Source organism: Gracilinanus agilis, chromosome 2, assembly GCF_016433145.1.
Source record: "Gracilinanus agilis isolate LMUSP501 chromosome 2, AgileGrace, whole genome shotgun sequence".
Lineage (NCBI taxonomy): Eukaryota > Metazoa > Chordata > Mammalia > Didelphimorphia > Didelphidae > Gracilinanus > Gracilinanus agilis.
The window spans coordinates 340,088,073-340,112,842 of record NC_058131.1 but is presented as its reverse complement, the minus strand read 5'-3'; positions in this window follow the sequence as shown (position 1 = coordinate 340,112,842).

Sequence of the window (24,770 nt, the reverse complement as noted above, 5' to 3'; positions counted from 1 at the left end):
TGTAAACAGATTAAAAACGAATATTAATAAATGTCTAATAAAAAATAAAAACAAAAAAAAAAGAAAAAAATATTCCTCCTTCTCAACCTCTCTTGTTCATATGATACTGTTTGACACCTTCATATCTTAAATATTCTTCCCTTTGGGGATTCTTAGCACACTGTTCTCACTTGGTTCTCCTACATGTCTGACTACTCCTTATCTTTCTTATATCTTGGTTCTTCATTGATTTCATACCCCTTAACTGCAGGTTAGGTGTATGTCCAAGATCTAACCTGATCTCTTTTCTCTTTTTCTTCTATACACGTTCACTTAGTAGTATCTACCCACTATCTTCCATAGGAACAATTATTATTATTTCTATACAGATGACTATAGATCGAGCCTCTCTGTTCCACATATCTTCAACTATTTATTGTATATTTGAAAGTGTATACCTCCTAAATATCTCAAATTTCACATGACTGAAATAATACCCATTATCTTTTCCAGAAAAAACTCACCCTTCTTCTGAATTCTCTTCTTCAGAAATCTGGCTGGTACTACCTTCTATACAGGTATACAGGTTCAAAACTCATTATCTCCAACTTCTCACTCTTTCTTATACTATATATCCAATCAGTTGCCAGATCTTCTAACTTCTGGCACTACACCTCTCATTTCTTTCCCCTTTTTCCTACCCATACAGTTACTGTCTTAGTCTAGGCTCCCATCACATGAACTATTTCAATAGCCTCTTAAGTCTTATCCTATTCCAATCCATTCTTCATTCAACTACTAATGTAATTTTCTTAAATTTCAGGTCTGATCAAGTCATTGAAGTAATAATAACAATTGCTAACATTTATATAGTAAATATTTAGAGAGCAAAGAGCTTTTATGTCTTAAATTTTTATATAACTAATATTTGTAAGTTAAAGAGCTTTACAAATATTATATATACATATACATAAATTATATATATACATACATATATAGACATATATATACATGCTGTCCTATTATAAAGCAAAATATAGGAGAAATTTGTAAAGCAAAGAAGGGCAAGTCCTTGTAACTTCAGCATTTAAAACAGTGTCTGGTGTATAGTGAGATCCTAATAAATGATTATTGATTGATTAGTTGGTTGTTTAATTGAAGAAGGGATTCTACTTCTGCTTGATTCCAGAAGGGTTAAAGTAAGTGAGTGTTGCAGAAGCAAAATTAGGTTTTGTATTAGAAAATCTTCCTAAAGAACTCTCAAAAAATGGAACATACCACCTTAGGAGAAAATGAATTCTACCCCATTAGAAGTCTTCAAGCAAAAGCTGGATAACAATCTCTTCTTGAGAATGTTGTTAGGGGGATTCTTTAATACATGTTGGATTAGATGGCCTCTAAACTTCATTCTGAGGTTCTATAATGCAATATTTAGATTAATGTCCAGTACTTCAAGTATTATTTTTATAAAGTTTATTATCTGACAAAACCAAACCACGTGACTAAGTTTTTCTACCTGCTCAAAAATCCCCTGTTCCACCAAAGCCAAGAAAGGAAAGAAAGAGCTCAAGAGGCAGGGCTACACCAAATTTATATCCTGTCTATGTCAGCATGTAACAACAGGAAGTGAGTAGGGTCCTGGGAATCATAGTTTTTGGTGGGGATTTTAGTTTTGCTGGGGATCATAATTTTTAGGGTAACAGATTCAAATTACACAATAAATAGGAATGTATATTGGCATCTAGTCCAATCCCTTCATTTTACAGTAAAGAAACCAAGAAAAAAAGAAAAGAAAAAAAAAGAAACCGAGGATTACACAGTCACATAGGTAGTGAATAATAGTTATCACTGAAATTATGTTTGCTAGCTTCAAGTTGTTTTTTCTAATGCTTTTTACTACCTTAGTTAGAAATAAGCAGTGACTGACAGAAGAAAATCATGAGTCAGCAACAACTGATTCTTTGAAAGGGCACAAAACAAGTTCAATGGTGTCATGTCTAAGACAAGAAGCAAGTCAGACAAGAAGACCCCTACCTCTGGAAAGTAAATCAGAATAAGGTTGCAGCCAATATTTCTGCTCAGTAGCAATTTAAATTAATTAGTATGCCGCGTAGTATATATTTCTTTAAACCTTGCTATAAACAGATTTCTTTTAATACTGATACTTAATTAATTAAAATGCTTTGTGATCTAAATTCTTAATTAACAACATCAATCTATATTTTTCTTTCAGCTGTGTCTTCATTAAATTTCAACACATTTACATTGTCTTCATCCATTTTCTCCTTCATGGAGAATTTTCTTTCCCTAAAGTGAATAAAAGGAAATTTAATGATTAAGAAAAAAACTAAACATAGGATACGCAAGAACTAAGTTGAGTATTTGACTATTTAAATCTGAATCCTGATTCAAAAAAATTTCATGTCGACTTATGAAGAGAGGAAAAAATGATTATATAACTGCCGGACCACTGTAGGTATTCTTTTAGGAATTGTAAAGAATGAAAGTGATGCCAGTAGTCTGGAGACAGTCAATTGCTCCAATTTATAAATATGGGAAAATGGTAATTTCCAGAAACTACAGATCAATAAGCTTTACTTTGACCTCTGGCAAAATGCCAGCACAAATTATTAGATAGATGATTTGTGAGTATTTTAAAAGAAAGCAGTTATCACTAGAAGCCAGTATGGGTTTAGAAAGAACAAATTTTGAGAGGCTGCTCCTATTCTATTTTTAAGTAGTGTTATTAGAATGGTAAATCAAAATAATAGTATAACTGTAGTATCAGTGGTTTCAACAAGGTATTTCATAGTCTTTTATGATAACCTTGTGAAATAGTAATGCAGTATAGTCCTATGTATTGGTAGACGGTTGAAGCAAAGTAATCTTTACTGAGAACAATATCAATTTAGAACAATGTCTCTAGTGGAAGGCCACAGGACTCTTTCTATGTAACCAAATCAGATTGAACATTTTTAATAATAACTTGGATGAAGATGTAGAATGCATCCTAAATAAATTTCTTAATAAATAAATAGGAAGAATAAAACTGGCTAATGAATGGTTAATTTACTGGATAAAAAAACTTAAATATCTATATCGGGGTCGGCAACCTTTTTGGCCATGAGAGCCATAAACGCCACATTTTTTAAAATGTAATTTCGTGAGAGCCGTACAGTGCTCACAGTGCGCGCTCCTGTAACAGTGCCTGAAGAAAAAATTGACTTTATGGCTCCTGCAGAAAGAGCCATATGTTGCCGACCCCTGATCTAGATAATCAATTCTAAAAGAAATCTAACAAGATGAAATTTAGAAGGAAATAATATAAAAGTTTTATAGTTTGATATTTTTTCAAAGCCATTTATGCAAACACACAGGTTGGAAATACCAGACTAACAGTTCATTTTTAAAAGGCCAAGGAATTTCAATTGGTCTCAAGCCCCTATGTGATGTAAACAAGACATACTAGTAAAAAAAATGTGGTCGTGGAATTAAGAGATCAAGATTGTGGTCCTGACTCTGTCACTAGCTATGTGTCACCTTCAAAAAGTCACTTAGCCTCTCTGGGTCTCAGCTGCTCTATATGTAAAATGGTGGAGGTAGATTAAATTTCTTTGAATGTCCCTTCTGCCTCTAAAACACTAGAATCCTAGATATTTCAATGTCTAGGACAAAGGAGGTAAGGGTCTCACTGCCTTTGGCACCAGTTAAATTACAGCTTTGGTACTGTGTTCCATTTGGGACACTGTCATAATAGGTCAGAGGGAATTAATCCACCAAAAGATATTAGCTGAAGATGGTCAGAATGGTGGAGGGATTAAAAACCACAGGACATGAGGAACACTTAGAAAGCTGGAGGCATTTAGCTTGGGGAAGATGTAAGAAGAGGATTTGGTAACAGTTTTCAAATATTTAAAAGTTTCTCATGGTGAAGAGAGAGAACGAATTCTATGTTTCTGTTAATGGAATAACCACCATTGGGTGGGAATTATCAGAAGATGGATTCTATCTCAATAATATAAAGGCTTTACTAATGGTTGTTATTGTTCAGTCATTTTTCAGTTGTGTTTAATTCCTTTTGGCTCCATTTGGTTTGATTTTTTTTCACTAAGATACTGGAATTGTTTGTCATTTCCTTCTCCAGCTACAGAGGAGGAACTGAGGCAAACAAGGTTAAGTGGCTTGCTCAGTTCTGCCCTTCCTAATGATTAGAGCTGTCTAAAAAAATTTGTTTTAAAATAGTGAGTTCCCCATTACTAGAAGTGTTCAAGCATATCAAGAAAACCATCTGTCAGTAATATTAGAATAGAGTATTAGAATATTAGAATTCAGAATATTAGAAAAGACTTTTATATTGAATGGAAGGTTGGAATAGTTCATCTCTAAGCTTCTTTCCAACCCTGACAGTCTATAATTTGGCCTCTGGCTGATTAGGACTTCCTTACCTACAGATCTGCTATCTCAAGGTAGCTCCTCCTTTTACTGTCCTTAAAACTTGCTTATCCTGTGTCCCATTCCCCTCAGACTATATGACTGCAACACTAATCCCAGACCAGATGTTAATGGCTGATAATGACTTCAGAAGCCCCTCTGTGGGATGGATGACACATCTGGCAGGTGCCTTTCTAGGTTTTGCCCCCAAAGAGTGATTATGCCTGGAATTTGGGATGCAGGGGCAGGCAGGCAGGTAAGGGATATAATTTGGAGGAAGGAGCTTTTTCCTGCCTAACCTTCTAGGTACAGCTACCTGTCCTGCCCTGCCCATGATCACGCCTTAGACTAATGTGGCAAAGAGAGAGTGGGGAGGAGGGATACAGGAAGAAAAATACAGAAAGCATATGGGCCATGAAATAGAGCATATGGATGGAGTCCTCAAGTACATGGCCACCCATATGCTCTGGAGCCTGGCTTACTCAGCCTCCTTCTCCCTGCCCCCTCCCCTACATTTGGGGCCTGATTCAGGCAGCTTCTTTTCTTTTCTTCCCCTCCTCCCTTTCCCACCCAGCCTGCTTCATTTGACCCCCTTTCCCTCCTTCCTTCTCTCCCAGCCTGGCTCATTCAGACCCCCTCTCCTCCTTACCTCTGGCTGGTTCATACATCAGATGCTTCCCACCATCCAGGGGAACTGAGCCCATCCATGTGTGATTAATACATTGAACTTCCCTGCTGCCCAGAGAGACGCCAGGTACAGGTGGATAAAGGCTAGGCTTAATTGGCATAGATGGGGAGGGAGCAAATGCCTTAGCTTCAGCTTTATCTTTAGACTCCTATTTTCTTCATTTTATTATCAGCTTTCCTCTGAAAATAGCTCTCGCCTGCCAGACTTGACCTTTAAGACCAAAATGTGACCCTGCCCCTCATCACAGAGAAAGTTCACAAGCTGCTTTGTGACCTTGGGCAAGTCATCTCAGTTTTTTCCCCTATAAAAATAAGGGAGTTGGATCAGATCACCTTTAAGGCACCTTCCAACAGACTACATGTGAGGTGGATTAGAACGTATCTCAGTCCCAAAGAGCAGAACAAAAAGGAAGGAGAAGAAAAAAGAGGCAGATTTTTACTAGATAGAAGGGAAAATTTTCTAAAAATCAGAACAATCCAAATGTAGAATGAACTACCATGAGAGGGAGCAGATCCTTTCTCAATAGTAATCTTCAAACAAAGACCTTATGCCCACTTATTTGGATGTTGAAAAGAGATCCTTGGTCAGTTGTGGCCCTTCCTACTCTGAAATTCTGTAAATCTTATACTAACTCTTACTGCAGTCAACCATCAGAGAGGGATTTCCCTATACTCTCTCCATCGGGCCTGGCTTTTCCCCCACAGAGATCAGGGTCCAGGAAATTATTTCCTAGGTTCTCTGTGCTCTCTGACAAAGGCTAAGTAAGATGGAAATGACAAGAATAGGATAAAATTACAGCATATTAGAGCTGTAATGGTCTGTGGGGATCAATTAGCCTAGACCTCTCTTTTAAATACAAGGCGGCCTAGGCCCCAAGAGGTAGAGTGACTGTTAATTCCCATGAAGACAAAAGCTATGTCTTACCTAAAATTAGAATCAAATGTTGAGAGTTACAAGGGACCTTATGGGGAGACATCTAGATCACCTTCACTTTTCTCTTTCTAGCATCCAGCATAGTCTTTTGAATATAACAGGGCAGTTGGGTGGCTCAATGGATAGAGTTCCTGATTTTAGGTCAAGAAGACTCATTTTTCTGAGTTCAAATCTGACCTCAGACACTTACTAGCTGTGTGACCCTGGCCAAGTTATTTAAATTTGTTTGCCTCCATTTCTTCATCTGTAAAATGAGCTGGAGAAGAAAATGGCAAACGACTCCAGTACCTTTGAAAAAAAATCATCAAATGGGGTCAAAAAGAGTTGGACACAACTGAAAAACAACTGAACAACAGCAGTTTATTGAATTGAAAATTTAACTAAGAAAGTATAGCTAGTAAGTGGCAGAATCAGGATTTGAACCCAAGTCCTCTGAGTCTACATCCAGTTATATTGCCACTGCACTACTTCCCTGAATAAAGAGAGCATAAGAAGGAATAAGTTTAGTTCTAAAACCTTCTAAGATGCATTCAAATTATTTTCTGGTACAAATGAAATTCAAAACAAAAATAATCCCAAAGGTATCTAGTAACCAACACAGAAGAAAAAGTTTGAAAAGAACAAAGAAACAGCAGTTATTCCTTCCGATACTTTGACAGATTTTTTATCTCATTGATTATTCAATCAATCATCAATCATTTATTAATCACTATGTGCTAGGCATTGGGCTAGATGCTAGAGAAACAGAGACAAAAATGTGAAATAGTTCTTGCCTTCAAGGAGTTTACACTCTGTATAGAAGAGGGTACTCCCTCCAACAGTGCAAAATGTAATTCATCCACGCCTTCTCCTCTGGTGCAACTTTGTCTATCTGCTATTGAGGGAATGAGGAAAGGGAAGGTAGATTTTCCCAACATGCTGGATGCTCTCCTCTAGTTCTCCTCCCTTTACATAAATAGCCATGGAGCATATGACTTCTATTATTTTTCCTTCTGAAATGGATGGGGCCCCACACCTCTCTCAATTAATGCAGCAACAGAATCAATCAACCCATCAAAAGGCCAGAATGTAAGTGCGATGTGCAAATTAGGTATTAAAGTATTTTCCCATAATCCTACAACAATATAGTCGCACATGATCAGGTTTTAATGTGTAAATAAGATGACAAGATTCATCTATACCCTGATCTTTTCATCAGATTTGAACTCTTCTCTAATTGAGTCAGTAAAGTAATATCATGTGATTGGCTGAGAGATTTGATCATGACTCTTGGGTCTATCTATAAAAACAGCAAACTAATTCAGAAATTAAAGTGGTCCAACACTGGGAGCACTTGATACAGCCAGATAGCTTTCCCTTACCAGAAAGAACCCCAGGCCAGAGGTGGGGGTCCACAGGGAGGAAAGGACAAGGCTTCTGCCCCTCTACTGGCCATATCATCAGAGCTACTGGACTGAGAGACATTACATCTATCTGGCAGCAGAGAAACACCCTTTAAGGACAGAAACAGATTCAGAGAGACTGTCGCCCAAGGGAGTAGTCAGCTTCAGGGAGTGTGGCCCCTGACGGCAGGCAAGAATGACAGCTTATGGATTAAAAAAAGAAGTCGAAGCTGCTGAAGGCCTGCTCAGCTGAGATGAAACGTATAAAGAATAATGGCTAACATTTATAAAGCATTTATTATGAGCCAGGCACTGTGTGAATAAACACTTTATAATTATTGTGTCATGGGAGCTTCACTACAATCCTAGGAGTGAGTGAGATGGGATTTAGGTGACTTGTCCAGGGTCCTGAGAATTATTAAGTGTCAGAGACTGATTTTGAACTCACATCTTCCTGACTCCAAGCCCTTTACTCTATCCCAGCTGCCCTATAAGGACTCTTCTAAGAGAAAAGGGACTTTCAGTATCAGGAGCTATGAGTTTCCCTTTGCTACAAATGCATTCTACAATATACCTCACTGCTATTCTACTCTAAGTCAGTCATGTTTAATAAGAGCCTACTATGTGCCAGGCACTGTGTTATGTACTAGGGATACCAAAAAACAAAATTAAAAAAAAAAACAGTCATAGCCTCAAGGAGATTTCTGTTTGATGAGGACGCAACACATATAAATAACAATGTACATACAAAATATAAAGCATATAGGGTATATTTGAGCTAATATCAAGGACCCCACTGTTCATATGGATGCTGTGTATATTTGTACCAACTATTCTTAACAGGCCCTGCTAGTAAATTTTCATGACCTACCACTAGTGCTAGGTAACCAATGGGTTACCTAAAGAAGGAGAAGTAGCAGCCATCTTTGGGAACACAAACCTATGAAAGGAGTACAAGGGACAGTAGCATCCTAGAAGAATAGCAAAGTTGCCTGTAGGTCAGGGTTGAGAAACCATTTTACCATTGAAGCTCCATTGAGGATCCTTTGAAAGAGCAGCACAAAAACAAATGCCTTTTTCTTTTTTTCCAAGAATGTTTTGTGGGAGGGAGCACAAATAGAGGAAGACTAGAAAGAGAAATGGATAATATCAGGCTCATTTGCTTTTCAACTTAAAAACCAAAAACATAAAAGCATCTTCAATGCATTCATGAATTACCTTGCTGATAATTCCATCTTTTGAAAGGAAGACAAAGGTGGGAGTTGTCTATCTTTGTACAGAAAGGCCTGCTATAACATCTTTGACCTAAAACTGGGGATAAGACGAAGCAAATGTTCTCCAAAAGTGAACCACAGACACCTGAAAAAGCAAGGAATTTTTTCCCAAAGGTCTGCAACTATGTACATCTTTCCACAAATAAGCAAATATCTTCTACAGAGATAAAATATTACATGCCTCACATAAATGTAGCACAATTTTTCAGATGTATGAAAATGCAGCTTGGATTAATAAAATACAAATTTATTGAAAAGCTTTACTGAATGCATAGACAGTTTTTGTCATCATTTATTTTCCCACACAAAAGGTACCAACAATGAGCATTTTAACCCAGGGATATTCTTTCGCCTACTAGGCTAACAGAAAAACTACGTAGGGTTCAAGGATCGCTGAGTCAATGTCTATTCAAGGCCGTATCTCATGAGGGAGGTTCTCTGTTCCCATCTACTGAGGGATAGTAACCAGAAAACCTCTTCCTCGTTAGCAGGAACTAAGTAGTCCTTAAGTCTATAGCCAAGTCTATGAGCAAACTAAGCTAGTTTGCAAAAGCCAGCCAGATTACATCAAGTTAAGATTCCATCAACTCATTTGACTGTTTGTGTCTGGTGTTGATTTGAAGTAGATGTTTCCAGATGACTATGTAAGTTAGGGTTTATCACTCCTTTGTAACTATGGAGACTCCATGGGTCCCAAATTCAAATCAGGGACTCTGCCAAGAAAACAAAGAAACAAGCATAGGAGTTCCTATGAGAAAAGCTAAGCAGTAAGAAAAGTTAGAGAAGACAAAGTCATCGCCCTCTACCTACATAGACTATATTCCTGCTTTTAGCTTCGCACGCCTGCCCACAACAAAACATCTAACTTTTGTATTGTGGTCAAAGCAGAACCTCAGGGATATTCTTTGATATTTTAAAGGATCATCATATATGAAGAAGTTGGGAACTACTAACAGAGAAGTTATTACAAAATTGAGCAGAAGACTGGATTAGATAATCATGGGACCAAAAACTGGAAAGCCTAGATAAATGGCCCAATCCATCCACTATACAAATAAGGAAACCCAAATCCCAGAAAAATTATAAATTACTCAGCCTTGAAAGACTCTCACAGCCCAGAATTCCCTAAATCTATGACTCCTGAAATCTATGCAATTGAGGAATGGGTCAATTTGAGGTCTGAAAGCATACTTCATTTTGATCATATCACCTTATGGAATAGAAGGCTTCTCTTTAGAAACACATATCCAAGGTCACTTATCATATTTTTGCTTCCTTTTTTCCTCAAAGGTGACTTTAAATTCTGGGTTTGGAGATGTTGATTCCTTGCCAACTATGCCATTGTCTGTTGTTTTATTCTCAATGAGAAAATACTCTCAATGAGAGAGTAATGCCTTCTAAATTATTCTGAGAGCACGTAGGGGCAAAAAAGTTAAGTTTTGGAGTGAGGGGATTTACCTACATAGCAGCTGGAAAACAGTTACCTGACCACGGCAACAAAAAGAAAAGACCCAGAGCTCCTCATAGACTCCTTGAACTGATGCTTGAAGAGCAATAGAGACAGAGAAACCCTTTGCTCCGGATCAGGGCTAAGAATGCTTCCTTTTCTCTTGCTTCTAGTAGGAAAATCGAGAAAGGAGTCTCTCAGTCTACAGTAAAGCTGATGAAACTCATAGCCAGGCTTCTTCCTTAAAACTAATGGACATGAAGAGATAAGGTAGATGGCTTGGTGGATAGAGAGATGGGAGGTTCTGGGTTCAAATGTGGCATCAGACACTTCCTAGTTATGTAACCCTGAGCAAGTCACTTAACCTCCATTGCCTAGCTCTTATCACTCTTTTGCCTTAAAACCAATATATAATATTGATTGTAAGATGGAAGAGAAATGATTTTAAAAAACCTAATAGATCTGAGTCTTCCATTCTAGATCAAATTCCCCACTACCACCCCTCACTCATTTCAATTCAAATTACTTCAGTTCAACAAACATAATTTAAGTGCAAAGTCCTACACAGTGCTTTGTATGTGGAGATGGATATAGTCCCTCTTCTTAAGGGCCTGAGGAAGAGGCAAACAGACAAGGACCATTGTAGAAGTAATAATGATACAAATGTAAATGTGATAAAGACAACAGAACTGTCTGAACAGAGTTGCTGGGCAGAGTGCTATAGTGGAAGGAATGTGAAGATATTATAATGTAATATAGTAGAAGGAATGATGCAAAGGCTGACAGTCCTGCTTCTTCCCCTCCAATGTTTCTAATTCTTTCCAATTTTCAATCCTCATCCTTCTTGACCTCTCTGTACCTTTTGACACTTTAGATTGCCCTCTCCTCTGGGCACTCTCTCCTCCCTGGGTTTTCATAACCTTCTTCTCTTCTGGTTCTTCTCCTTCCTTTCTCACTACTCCTTTTCAGTCCCCTTTGCTGGATCTTCCTTTAGGCCACCCCACTGTAGGTATTCCCCAAGGTACTGTCCTGGACCCTTTTCTCTTCATCCTTGGTACTATTTCCTTCAATACTCTATAGAAAGGGCACAGTAGAGAGAATGTCAGGACTGGAGCCAGGAAGTTCCCCTTCTTTAGTCTAAATTTGACCTTGGATGCTTACCACCTGTTGATCCTCAGCAAGTCACTCAATTCTATTTGCCTCAGTTTCCTCATATGTAAAATGAGCTGAAGAAGGAAATGGCAAGTCACTCCAGTCTATCTACAGATATGTAAATATTGATATATAGATCTAAATATATATATGTATATGATATATGTATATCTGTATCTTCTTCACAGTATCCATCTTGGTGCAGGCCCTCAATCTTGGACCATTGCAATAGCCTACTCATTAGCCTCCCCAATGTAAGTCTCTCCCCATTCCAGTCCATGCTCTATTTATCTGCCAAAGTGACTTTCCTAAAGCCCAGGTCTAACCATGTCACCTCTCTCCAATATACTCCAGAGGTTCCCTGCTACCTTGAGGATCAAATATAAAGTTCTCTGCTTGGCCTCCAAAGTCCTCCATAAGCTCACCCCTTCCCACCTTTCCAGTCCTGCACTTTACTCCTCAATGTGGTCCAGCAACTCTAGTCTTCTTGCCCTTCCTCAGGGACCACACTTCCTTTACCCTCTCTGGGCTTTTTCATTGCCTCCCATGCCTGGAATGTTCCTCTTTTCATCTTTGCCCTCTGGCTTCCCTGGTTTTCTTTAAGCTCTTTCCTTAGCACAATTCTTATCCTCTTCAAGAGGACTTTCCCGGTTTTCTACCTCCCACCATCACATACAAATAGTTGGGCACTAAATCTGAAATAAAATTCCACTTAAACTATCCATATCATATCATGGAGATATATATAGTTGCTTGCATGCTGTCTCCCCATCTGAATGATAACCTCTTGAAGACAGAGATATGTCTTTTTGTTTTTGTTTTGTTGGCTGGGTATATGAACTTGTTTTTTTTACTCTAAATTTTTAAAACCAAATAAAACAAGCATTTCCATATACAAAGAAAAGGAAGCTTATACATAAATGAAATTAAAAATCTCTTATAAGTTAAGCTTATTTTTCTTTATACCTATTTAACAAATCCCATCTACAAGAGTTCCAGGCCCTCCCCAGTCTCCCCACATCACAGAAGATATTGTCCAGGTGACTGACATGTTCGTATAAATTAAATCTTTCATGTTTTCACCTTTCAATACCCTCTCTGGTGGAAAACATCATAATTTATTCTTCCATTAGCCATGTATAATATTCTCTTGGTTCTACTCATTTCATTGTTCATTATCCCATGTAGTTCTTTCAAAGTTTTTTTTTCCTTTTTAAAATAACTCTTACCTTCCACCTTAGAATCAATACCTTGTATTGATTCCAGTGAAGAAGAGGGGTAAGGGCTAGACCAAGGGTTGGCAACCTTTTTGGCCATGAGAGCCATAAACGCCACATTTTTAAAAATGTAATTTCATGAGAGCTGTACGGTGCTCACAGTGCGTGCTCCTGTAACAGTGCCTGAAAAAATAAGTGACTTTATGACTCCTGCAGAAAGAACCATACATTGCCAACCCTTGGAGACAATAAGTGACTTGCCCAGTATCACACAGATAGGAAGTATTTCAGGCCAGATTTTCACCCAGAAACTCCTGTTTCTACACCTGGCTCTCAATCCACTGAGCTACTCAGCTGCCTCCCCAAGGTTTTTTGTGTTGTTTTTTTTTTTTCAAATGGCCTGCTTATCACTTCTTATGACGCAGTAGTATTCCATCACAATCATATATCTCAATTTGTTCAACCACTCCCCAATTGATGAGCATCCCTTCAATTTCCAATTTTTTGCCAGCATAAAAAGAGCAGCTATAGATACTTTGGAACACAGGTTCTTTTCCTTTTTCTCTAGATCATGTTTCCCCTCTCCCATTTTTTTTAGTAACCCCAGTACTTAGCACAATGTGTGGCACATAGTAGGTACTTAATAAATGCTTGCCGCTTGCTACATATAATAAATACTGGAGCTTCAGGATAATTTTCATGGCACTGATTTCTAGAAGAGGGGATCAAAGGGACTTTAAAGGACACTGGAAAGAAATGTGTTTGCTCTCATCTTCAAGAAGATGCTAACCACATTGGGAAGAATGCTACCTCTATATATTTGAGCAGGATAGAAGTGATAGGAATTCAGTAGTCCTACCTTGGCTAGAAAGTGGGCTTGAGGAGCTTCTGTAGATGGGGCACAAGTCAAAGAAGACTTACAGCTGCCTTCGTGGCCTATTCAAGGGTCCTCTGGGTCAATATTGTCAGGCTCTATGAGAAGAGAGATAACTATTTGTTGATCAGTCCAAGTCTGATTTGTATATATTATATGTATATGTGTATGAATATATGTATATGTACATGTGTATACACAAATATGTGTGTGATATGTGTGTACATGTATGTGGGTGTTTTATGTGTATGCCTACATGTATGTATATGTGTACATCAGAGGCAGGACCAGGGGTGAGCACAGTAAAATCAGGGCAATCTCAGTGGATGCCATCTAGAAAGTGAGAACAGTGGCAGAGAAAGGCAGTAGGCAGTCACAGAGGGCAGCACCACAGCTGACACTAGAGAATGGCACATCTGCTAAGCCGTGAGTTTCTCAGCCTCAATGGCCAGAGCCCAGAAGAAGGGGGAGCCCTAGCTAGACAAGACCAAGTTGCTCTGGGAAGCAGAGACAGGGGATTCAGACAGGGAGTACTTTCCAGATATGACGTCAAGCGGACAGCACCGAGGATTTCACCAATACCAAAACTCTTCTTGAATTTGGGATGTGAGTTTTCCGAGAATGCTTGTACATTCCTAGTAGGTTGTGAGTATATGGGAGACTGAAGAGCTGCAGCTAGGAATATTTGTACGTGGAAAAGGCACCACAAATCATGCCCTAAGCAAGGCCAACACATGGAAAATGGGGCAGGAGGTAAAACTGATACAGGAGGGCAAGAGGACAGGAACCACGAGGCCGTGATCTGTGGCACTGCTAGCTAAGGCGGAGTTGGGGAGAAGGTCACTCCGGCTGATTACTTTTGCTAAGGGGCTAGGTGCTAAGCTGTTTGTTGTTTCCATGCTTCTAAAGGACTACAAGCGCTGCCAATACTTTCTGAATTTTAGGCCATCTAAATATGCCCTGCTTCTGACATATATGGCTATGTAACCCTGGGCAAGTCTCAGTGTCAGGGAACTCTATGCCATAGGTTTCAAACTCAAATAGAAACAAGGGCCACTGATCTTTACATAAGGATCCCTGTGGGCTGCACTTAGTTTTTAAATGTCACATCAAATACATTTTAATGGATTTGTATTTATTTTGTTAACTATTTCCCAATTACGTTTTTAAAACCCTTATCATCTCTCTTAGAAATAATACTAAGTATTGTTTCTTAGAAAACAATAAGTTGGAGAAAAGGTGCCAGACTGCATTGGCAAATGGAATTCTTTCATCTGGGAGTTTCTTATGCCAGTGAAATCATTGGTCGAATCCCTCCCCTATGTCTTAGCCTAAATCTAGTTTCCTGGTACAAAGTTTCAGTAGCCACAACTCTATTCATGAATCTAAGAAAGCATACCTGTAAGAGTATATATGGTACCTAAATGGTGCAGCAGATAAAGTGCCAGGCCTGTAATCAGGAACACACATCTCCCTGAGTTAAAATCCAGCCTCAGACACTTACTAGCTGGGTAATCCTGGACAAATCACTTAACCTTGTTTGCCTCAGTTTCCTCAAATGTAAAATGAACTGGAAGAAGAAATGACAAGGCATTCCAGTATCTTTGATAAGCACACCCCAGATAAGATCATAGAGTCAAATACAATTGAACAAGAATATGTATCCAGCTGAGAAATAATTCCTCTGCTTTATTTACTTTGCTATCCTGTCTTAATTAAAAACTACTGTTTGATTCCAAGTTACTGCCTGATCTGTTAGTAAAACATGTGCTAGAGAGAGGCATGAGCTGAATATCACCCCTAATTAAGTCCAAATAGAGGTTTGATATTAGAAATATGGAATAACTGTTGAACTCTATGAAAATTTAAGGAATGAGAAATAACTTATGCCCGGGGAAGGTATGGGAAATCTTTATAAAGGAGGTGGCATCTGAGTTGGTCTTGACGCAAAAAGGGACTTCAGAATAAATGGAGATAGGAAAGGAAGAGGAGAAGAGAGGATGCCATGAGCCAAGTAAGGAAGATGGAAGAGGGTAGGATGAGAAGAGAGTAGTAGATTAACAGCAGATTTGGCAAGTTTGACAAGCAGATTGGAGTTGGACTTTGGAAGAACTTGAATGCTAAAACCAAGAGCTCGTGCTTAATTTTGAAAGCAACAAAGTGCCAATAAAAGTGTTTAGCTTGTTATGGTGGTAGTTTTTTGTTTGTTTTTGTTTTGTCTTGTTTTGTTTAGTAGAAGAGTGACATGATGGTAAAGATGTATTCAGCACATTATTCAGCTAGGTTGTAGAGGATAAATTAAAGTTATGATAGACTAGAGGGAAGAAGAGTAGAAGACTTTCCATAGTCTAGGAAAAAGAAAAGTTGAGGACCTAAACCAGAGCATGGGGAAGTCATTGGAGGAGTAGAAGAGAACTAAATACAAGAGATATTGTAGAGGTCTTTTGAGGTCTGGATTTAGCAACTGTGGCCTGTTCAGGCTGAGAGACAAAAGAGTCAAGGATGTCTAAAATTAGAAGCTTGGAGGTCTGGAAGGATGATAGTGCCATGAACTTAAAAGGAGGAGTAGTCACTTTGCCTATACAGCCGTCCCTATCCTCAACTGTCAAATAAAGGGACTGATCAATAGTTAATAGTTTATTGTTGTTCTGTTGTTTCTGACTCTTTGTATCCAATTTGGGAATTTCATGGCAAAGAGTGGTTTGCCATTTTCTTCTCAAGCTTATTTAATGGAGGAGGAAACGAGGTAAACAAGGTTAAGTGACTTTCCCAGGGTCACACAGGTAGTAAGTGTCTGAGGCCAGATTTTAATTTAGGAAGATCAGTCTTCTTGATTCCAAAACCAGTGATCTATCTATCCAAGGAGCCACCTGACCTTTAAGGTCCCTTATAGCCCTAAATCTCTAAAGTTGTGATAATAGTCTGAGGGAAAAGGAGACTTAAGTATAAGGTGTTGGGATAGGGAAGATGGAAGCTCACCAGCTTTCCTGAATGCTGTCTGCCCAGAGCCCACAGACAGACTGCCTTTCATATTAGTGGGTTTCCCTTAACGGGTCACTCTACTGGACTAAGTGGGAAATCTATTGGAGTCTTTCAAACTGGTATCATTTGATAAAATGCCGGTTGTGTGAGGTCTTAACAATACTCTCACCCTACCTCCATTCTCTAGAACGGTTCTCTGCTTGAATGCTAACCAGCCTCTGAAAAGAGTGCTCTTAACAATGGAAATGAAATATTCAGCAAGATATATAGATACATATAAAGAACCCAATAAAGACTATGTAAACAAACTCTTGATTCCCAGCCTATCTGTGCTGGGTGAGTTAGGGAAGGGAGGTGGTGAACGTCTGGAGCAAGTCTTGTTAGAAGTCCCTGGTTAAAAGCCAGGCCTGAATTATCACAAACAGATAGAGAATGAGTTTCTAAATCAGTCCCAGTGCCAGCTCAGCATTTCTTAGTTACCACTGAGCTCCAGTGGTTCTTTCTGCCCTAGACGGTACAAACTCAATCAGCTTTCATTGTTTACAAAGTAAATGACTTTACTTCTTTTCTTAAAAAGGTAAAACAAAGGTTTTTTTTCTTCGTCACTTTTGAGAGGTGACCCTGGAACAATCCAAAGTGCAAGCAAAAGAGCATTAGACTGAGTCAAAAGAATTCTCTGACTTTCTGTTACGGAAAAATCATTGAACTTGGTCAAAGGAATTGCGTTCAAGTCCAGACCATGGCACTTACTACTTCTCTTCATTTTTGTAGTCTTTGTGCTTCCTGTGTGACCAGAGATCAAAGACCTAAGTCTCAATTTCCTCACCTGTTTAAAAAAAAAAAAAGGTGTTAGACTAGATGGCTATCAAGTTCTCTTCCAGCTGTTAAACAATGAATTTGTGATCCTGCCTGAATTTCAAAATCAGTTCAAGGTCTGCATGACTTTAAGAAAGTCACTTCTCTGAGACTTGGTTTCCTTTCTGTAAAAATTAAGGAAATGAATTAGGTCTCTGACAGCTCTAAATCTTATGATTTAATCAATCAAAAAGTATTTGTTTTCTTTTTTTAAAAACCTTTTCCTCTGTCTTAGAATCAGTTCCAACACAGAAGAGTGGTAAGAGCTAGGCAATAGGGATTCAGTGACTTGCCCAGGGTCACGATATCAGAGTCCAGATTTGAACCCCAGGACTTCCCATCTCCAGGTCTGGTTCCTATCCACTGAACCATCTAGCTACCCCAAACAACAAGTATTTCTTAAGTACTTACTATGTGTACCAGGCACCGCACTCCAACCGAGTCCCTCTTTCCCAGGTGCTACATTATTTCCTCCCATCAAATGGACCTTGTAAAAGAGCAACATTTCACTGTGTTTTATAGAATACCTAGCCTCCACAAGCGGCTGGTTTAAAAGAATTCTAATTCTGCACTTGAAAAGAAGGGCAAGTGTAACTACAAGAGAAGCCAGTCTGTGATGATCTATCCCTTGTTGGAGATAGCAAAGTCTGAAAAGTCTGAGAATTAGAACCCCCCCCTTTCATGCCAGTTGCCCATCACATTTAGGCTGCTTCCCCCTGGATCTGGGATATACGCACACACAGGTCTCCTTGTCTGCTATCACTGTCTGTTATCTGCAAAGGACTCTTGTTTAAATAAGGGAGAGTGGTGATGATAACTGATTATCCAGGAATTCCGAGCTGCAAAATAAGAACCTGATCAAAGATATTGAGACAATTTGCACGGCATTTAATCTTTCCATTGCAGCTCATTACATGATCTCAGTTTCTGCAACTGGCAGAGGAATGTGCTTTGGGGGTAAAAAATAAATGATGTTATCTTGCTAAAATCATCCCTGAGGAAAGGTGAGGGGAGGAGAGCTCAAGTAGTTTAGGGCTTCTACTCGAAAGAAGTTACACTTCCAAAGGAAGCATCTTAATGACTCCCCAAAGCTCATGAAACTATGTCTCTCTTATCATTTAATTCCTGGAAGCTCACCCTTGCCAAGAATCATTCCTGGAATGAAAAGAATAGAACCCTCAGCTACCCTGAACAACACCCAGTCTGCTCAGGGGGCCCTCACGCTAAGGCAACTCTAGATTTTAAATCAGCCAACCTACATTTGATTCCCAGCTCCAATCCTGACAGTGTGGCAACAGATCTGGGGCTAAAGAGTTCACATCACAGTCCCCAAGTGAAACAGGTAATGAATTGCCAGCCTAGAATGTCATTGTGATGGGAGTACTCTGCAAACCTTGAAGTAGCATAGAAATAGGAGCCACTATAATGTTGAGTAATTTCTACCTTAACTGGCTATTCACAAAAGACATTATGGTGAAGTGGAAGGATCATCGGCCTTCTCAAGACAGGAAGACCACATTTTGAGGTCTGCCTCTCTCATACATTAGCTAGATGAAGCTGGACAACAGAAAAACTCTCATAAAGGAAGAATTGGAGTAGCTAGCCTACATTGATGGAGGGGTTTTCCTCACCAAGAGTTCCAGAAAAGAAAAAGAATGAATCTCATCCTTTGCATATTTAACAATTTTCTTTTATCCTTTTATGTGTGAAGCATTAGGTTAAGGTTCTTGGGATAGGAAGCTGAAAACTGGTCATTGTCCTTCCCTTAAGGAGCTGACAATCAATCAAACTTTAGGGAGGAAGGATATGAAACATGAAAGCAAATAAATGTTATCACCCATAGCTCTGAGCACTACTCCAGGACTCTGGGCTCACAGGGAGCCAGAAGGTCTCAAAGAAATTTTTTTTTCTTTAACTATATTTGCCTCTACGTGGATTTCTCAGGAAAATATTTGAAATGTAATTTAGCTACAGCTTTGCATCTAGCTTTCCCCAAAGACAAGCAATAGTATCCTCTCACCTCAGAGGAACTCAGTGTGTGATATGAGGATCAAATGTAGGAGAACTTTTTATTTCTCCCTCCAGAGAGAGTCTATCAAACGCAAAAGATAGGCTGGAGGGGCAGCTGGGTAGCTCAGTGGATTGAGAGCCAGGCCTAGAGACAGGAGGTCCTAGGTTCAAATCCTGCCTCAGACACTTCCCAGCTGTGTGACCCTGGGCAAGTCACTTGACCCCCATTGCCTACCCTTACCAATCTTCCACCTATAAGTCAATACACAGAAGTTAAGGGTTTAAAATTAAAAAAAAAAAAAAAGATAGGCTGGAACTTATGAATTAACATGGCAATAAAGTATACTGAAGTTGCTCATTAGATTTCCCTCAGAAGATGACTGAGCAAGTGCTAGACAGATTTTCTCACTCACTTGAACCTACACTATCTGAACAATTCACAGCAAAATCCCAGAGTTGATCAGCCAGATCCAGATCATGTGACCCCTCATAGCATGACTTTAGGATTCCAAGCTGCCAAAAATCAAAAAACTATGTAATCAAGCATCTATGGAGAGATGATTCCATTAAGACAAGGCCTCATGACTAAGGTTCCAGAAACTTAGCCAATTCAGGAAATAGGAAAGATTGGCCTGATAGGTACTTGAAAACTCACTTCTGATTGGATAAATACACAATATCCCATACCCCTTAGGCAGCAAGTTATTGCTGACCCATAGAGAGAGGCAAAACTGAAGGATACAATGACATGTGGATTACTTGGGCCTAAAGTAATTAAATTTATTAACATATACAAATTTTTGTATCTTAATAGACTTTTCATATGCAATGTCTTCCTTTTGCTATAACCACTTATTTTACATGATTTTGAACTGAATTCAAAAGTTTTCAAGGAACAGATTCTATAATATAAAACCACTTTTATCACTTTAGATATCAAGCATACCTTCAACAAAGAATTCAAGTTTTCTAGTCTGGCCTTGATTACAGATCATAGGGTTTAAATTAGCCAAGTTCCCAGGTCACCAAAACATGTTTATCTCCATCTCTTAGATAAATTTCTTAATCTTTTATGACATATGGCATGATATAAAATCATACTATAGTACTCCCTCTCTTTTGGGGAATTTCCATAATCTTGGAATAATATTGCTTTTTTCTACTTAAATTCATTTATCAGACCTCATTATTCCCTTAATGATAACAAGATTTCCAAGTCAAATTTCCCTCTTAAAAAAATGGTTAGGTCACTTTTTCACAGTATGATAAAGATATCCAGATCTTATTATTATCTATTATTCTTCTAACAATGGTATCGTTATAGTCTTCACCAAAACTGTGACTTTTTTTTTCAGAAATAACCTTTCCTGTTTCCATTACTCCATTCTTTGTATAGTCTTTTCCATGGGAAGGACTTTTCCTCTTCTTAGCCAAAGTTAACAACTATTTTTTTACTTGTCTTCTCATTGTTCTTTCAACTTCGAGTCTTCTAGCTCCCAAGTCCCTCTGAAGGTCTTCAATTGTGTGATCAGAATTAATTAAGCTGTTTCTTAGCAATAGTTTGTGATTTCTGAGAATTATTGTTCATGTTCTTTTTTTTCAAACCCTTACCTTCCTTCTTAGAATCAATACTGGGTATTAGTGCCAAGGCAGAAGAATGGTAAGTGCTGGGCAATGGCAGTTGAGTGACTTGCCCAGGGTCACACAGCCAGGAAGTGTCTGAGGCTATATTTGAACCTAGGACCTTGACTCTCAATCCACTGAGCCACTCAGCTGTCCTCTTATTGTTCATTTTCAACTGCATTTCTCTCTGTGCTTTGGTTGTGACAAATCCTCATTTATTGTGGGATTCTTGAAATACTTGACACCACCACCACAATAGCTTACAATATCTCTCAAAGTCACTAAAGTATACTCTTTAAGAGCTAAAACTTTTGTCCACTTCTTTTTGAGTAATATCTAATCTTTATAAAATGCAAGTTTATGACATGAAATCTAGCACTTAACTGATATAGAATTAACTAAAGATGGGGAAGCCAGTTCCATTTGATTTCATCTAGTCAAGGTTAGATGTTCCATGTCAATCTAGTGTCAGTATAAATGTATATACATTACAATTGCTATCATAAAATTATACCTTATCAAAACTATTGCTTGTCCCAAATAATTCACATACCATTATAGAAACTCGTTTCCTCTTTGAGAACTATGGAGAGCTTGAAACTTTATCAGCATTTCTTTTTTTTAAGAATTTAAGTTTGTTATTTAATTAATTTTGATATTTTTCCATGGTTACATGAATCATGTTCTTTCCCTTCCCTTCTCCCACCCCACCCCACCCATAGCCAATGAGCAATTCCACTGGGTTTTACATGCATCATTATCAGCATTGCTGTCTAGGGTGATATTAAATGGAATTTCTCTTTCTAACTCTTGCTGCTGGAGTGTGTTGGAAATATATAGAAATGCAAGATTTTCTGATTGAAGTAATGAATGAGATTTATTGAATGCTTTACTGTATGTAAAACTCTGGGTATAAAAACAGGAAAATAAGACAAACTCTACTCTCAAGGAGTTCACATTCCAGTATGAGAGATAACACATTTGTATGGTTTCAGCAGCAAGTCAGCTGGAAAGATCCAAAGTTCCATAAGGTCTAGTAGTAAAGCATATAATTCAGTTCAATAAACATTTATTAAGCACTTACTATGTATTAGGTCATAGGGTAAGCACTGCTTTTACAAGGTTGATCTGCCTTTCCTATAAGTGATGACTAGCTCGAGGTTGGTGACAATAACTGTCCTTGTCTATGGGAGTTGCCTCCTCAATCAGTATGATGGCTGAGTTAGAAATAGGGCTGGTCTTCTGAAGGATGATGTTTTTCCAGAGGATGTAATCCTCCACCATTCATGATACTTGGGCTAGCAGCTGTTGATCATGATAAGGAAAGTGGCCATTTCCCCATGATGATTTTACCTCCTCAGTGATGCAAGGAGTGGGGAGGCCGGGCTAGAAGCAGATTTGGTGATTTGGTGCATGCTCCTATTCCCAAGGCTCTTGAATTCAGGATCCTGGACTATCTCCATCAAGACATGGTGAGAGATAATGAGGGCTTCTACAAAGGTGGTGGCTATATGAGTAGAAGGAATGGAATGTGTAAAGTAGATGTGTTAATGGTAAAAAATTACAAAATTTGACAAAGATTAGGTATGTGAGGAGAATATGACCAAGTAGTCAATGATGACACCAAAGTCTGACTGGGAAGATGGTGGTGCCCTCAATAGTAGTAAGAGAAGATAAGAAAATTCTATTCTAGATATGTTGAGTTTGAGATGGAAAAGAGACAGATGACTGCAAGATAGTTGGAGATGCATGATCATGGCCCAGTTGAGAGACTAGGGTTGGACATAGAAATGTGGAAATTATCTATACAAATATAGAAATTGAATTCATAGGAACTGAGAGGTCAACAACTGGTATATGGCTACAGTATGTGGCCAAACCTATTTTCTACTGGACTGCATTCTCATTTTCCCAGCATTGTTGTTGAATCTAGAATCCTTATTCCTGTAGGTAAGTCCTTAGGTTTATCAAAGAAAATGTTCAGTTGTTTCTGGATATTTCTTGCCTATTTATGACCCACCAGTCAATTTTTTGAAAATTTTTAACCAGTAGCAAATTGTCCTGATGATTATTGCTTTATAGAATATATCTAGAATTATTAGATATTCTTCATTCCAATTTTATTCATTATTCTTTAGATTCTTGACATTTATTTTTTATATAAATGTTGTGATTTTGTCTAGTTCCATAAGAAATTCCCTTGATAGTTTGATTGCTATATTATTAAAACTATTTAACTTAGATTTTATTATTACATTACCATGGCCCAGCCATAATTAAATAAATTTTATATAAAACATGGCCCCTTTTCTCATGAAAGGGGGAAGTAGCAAGCATTTATTAAACATCTACTCTGTGCCAAATGCTATGCAAAGCACTTTACAAAAATTATTTCATTTTATCTTCACAATAACCCTGAGAGGCAGATGCCATCATTGTTCCCATTTAATAGTTGCAGAAACTGAGGTAGAGGCTAAGTGACTTGCTCAGGGTCACATAGTCAGTATTTATTCAAATTCATGCCTTCCTGATTCCAAGTCATTGCTCTATCCACTGTCATCACCTAGATATTTCATGGCATATTACAGTATATTAACCACAAATAGTCTTACATCTTAAGGTAATGGGTTTCTCACTCACTAATAATAGCTCTTACTTCTATTTGTTAAGAAATGACCCTTTTCTCATATCAAACACTAAAGTGAGGGGATATGATGCTAGTTCCAAAATTAAGGTATTTTGTGAATTTTCACACTATCCTATCCATGCCTTTATCATTCCCTTCACCATGTCATCACCCATACACATTCCACCTCTACTATCCATTACTCTAATATTTCTCTATCTGATTACAACTTCTAATTATCTTTTTCTTCATCCCATCTAAATCTATCCTTTATCCTCCCTATAAGCTTGTCATTCCCCCCCCACTTTCCCTTTTTTTTCTACGAAATATTGACTAATGAATTCAACTTTACACAATCCTCTATCCTTCAATTCCTCATATTGTGATCCTGTTGTCAATCATCCTTTTCCCAACACCAGCCCTGAAATGGTTCTACCCCCTCCTTTTCCCCTCCTACACATGGTGTTGACTTCTACTGGAGAAAGTCACACAATTAAAAGTCCTACAAATCTATGTTATAAAGTCTCAGTTGAACTTTCCTTGTTGCTGCATGCCAATCATTTCATTCTTTCTTAATTAATACTTTAAACCATTTCACTCAGCATCCATTAAAAACTTTTCTTTTTTTCTTAAGATACTTCCATGGTCCCCTCCCTACTTCCATTCACCAGAAGATATCACCTACTAGTCCTAAAAAAAAAACAAAAAACTGAGATCACAATGAAGTCCCTCTACTCTCTAATTTTATACTCCAAATTGTTTCAACATCATTTCCCACTCTCCCCACCTTACTTGCAAACATTGGTACTATTTGTGCCATTGATCCTGTCTTCATTTCCTCTGGAAGCTCTTTGATACTCCATCTCTTTTCTAATTTTCAGTCTCACTACTGGCTCTTTCTCTACTGCTTATAAACCTATCCAGATCTCATTCATCCCTTTAAAATCTTTACTTGATTCAATCATCCCCCTCCAAAACTTCTATCTCTTTTCTTCCTTTTATAGCCAAGCTCTTAGGAATCTGTCTAAATCCACTATTTCCATTTCCTGACTCCCTGCTCCCTTAAAGGCTGGTTTATGTTTTCATCATTCAAATGAAATGATCTATTCATTGCCAAATCTGGTGGCCTTTTCTCAATTATAGTTCTTTTGAAGTGCTAACTATCCCTTCCTCCTAAATAACCTCTCTTCTCTGGAATCTTTTGACACCTCTCTCTGGGTCCTTCTCTTACCCATGTGGCCACTCTTTTTCACTTTCCTTTGCTGAATCATCATCTTTGATCCAGCCTCTGTGGGGG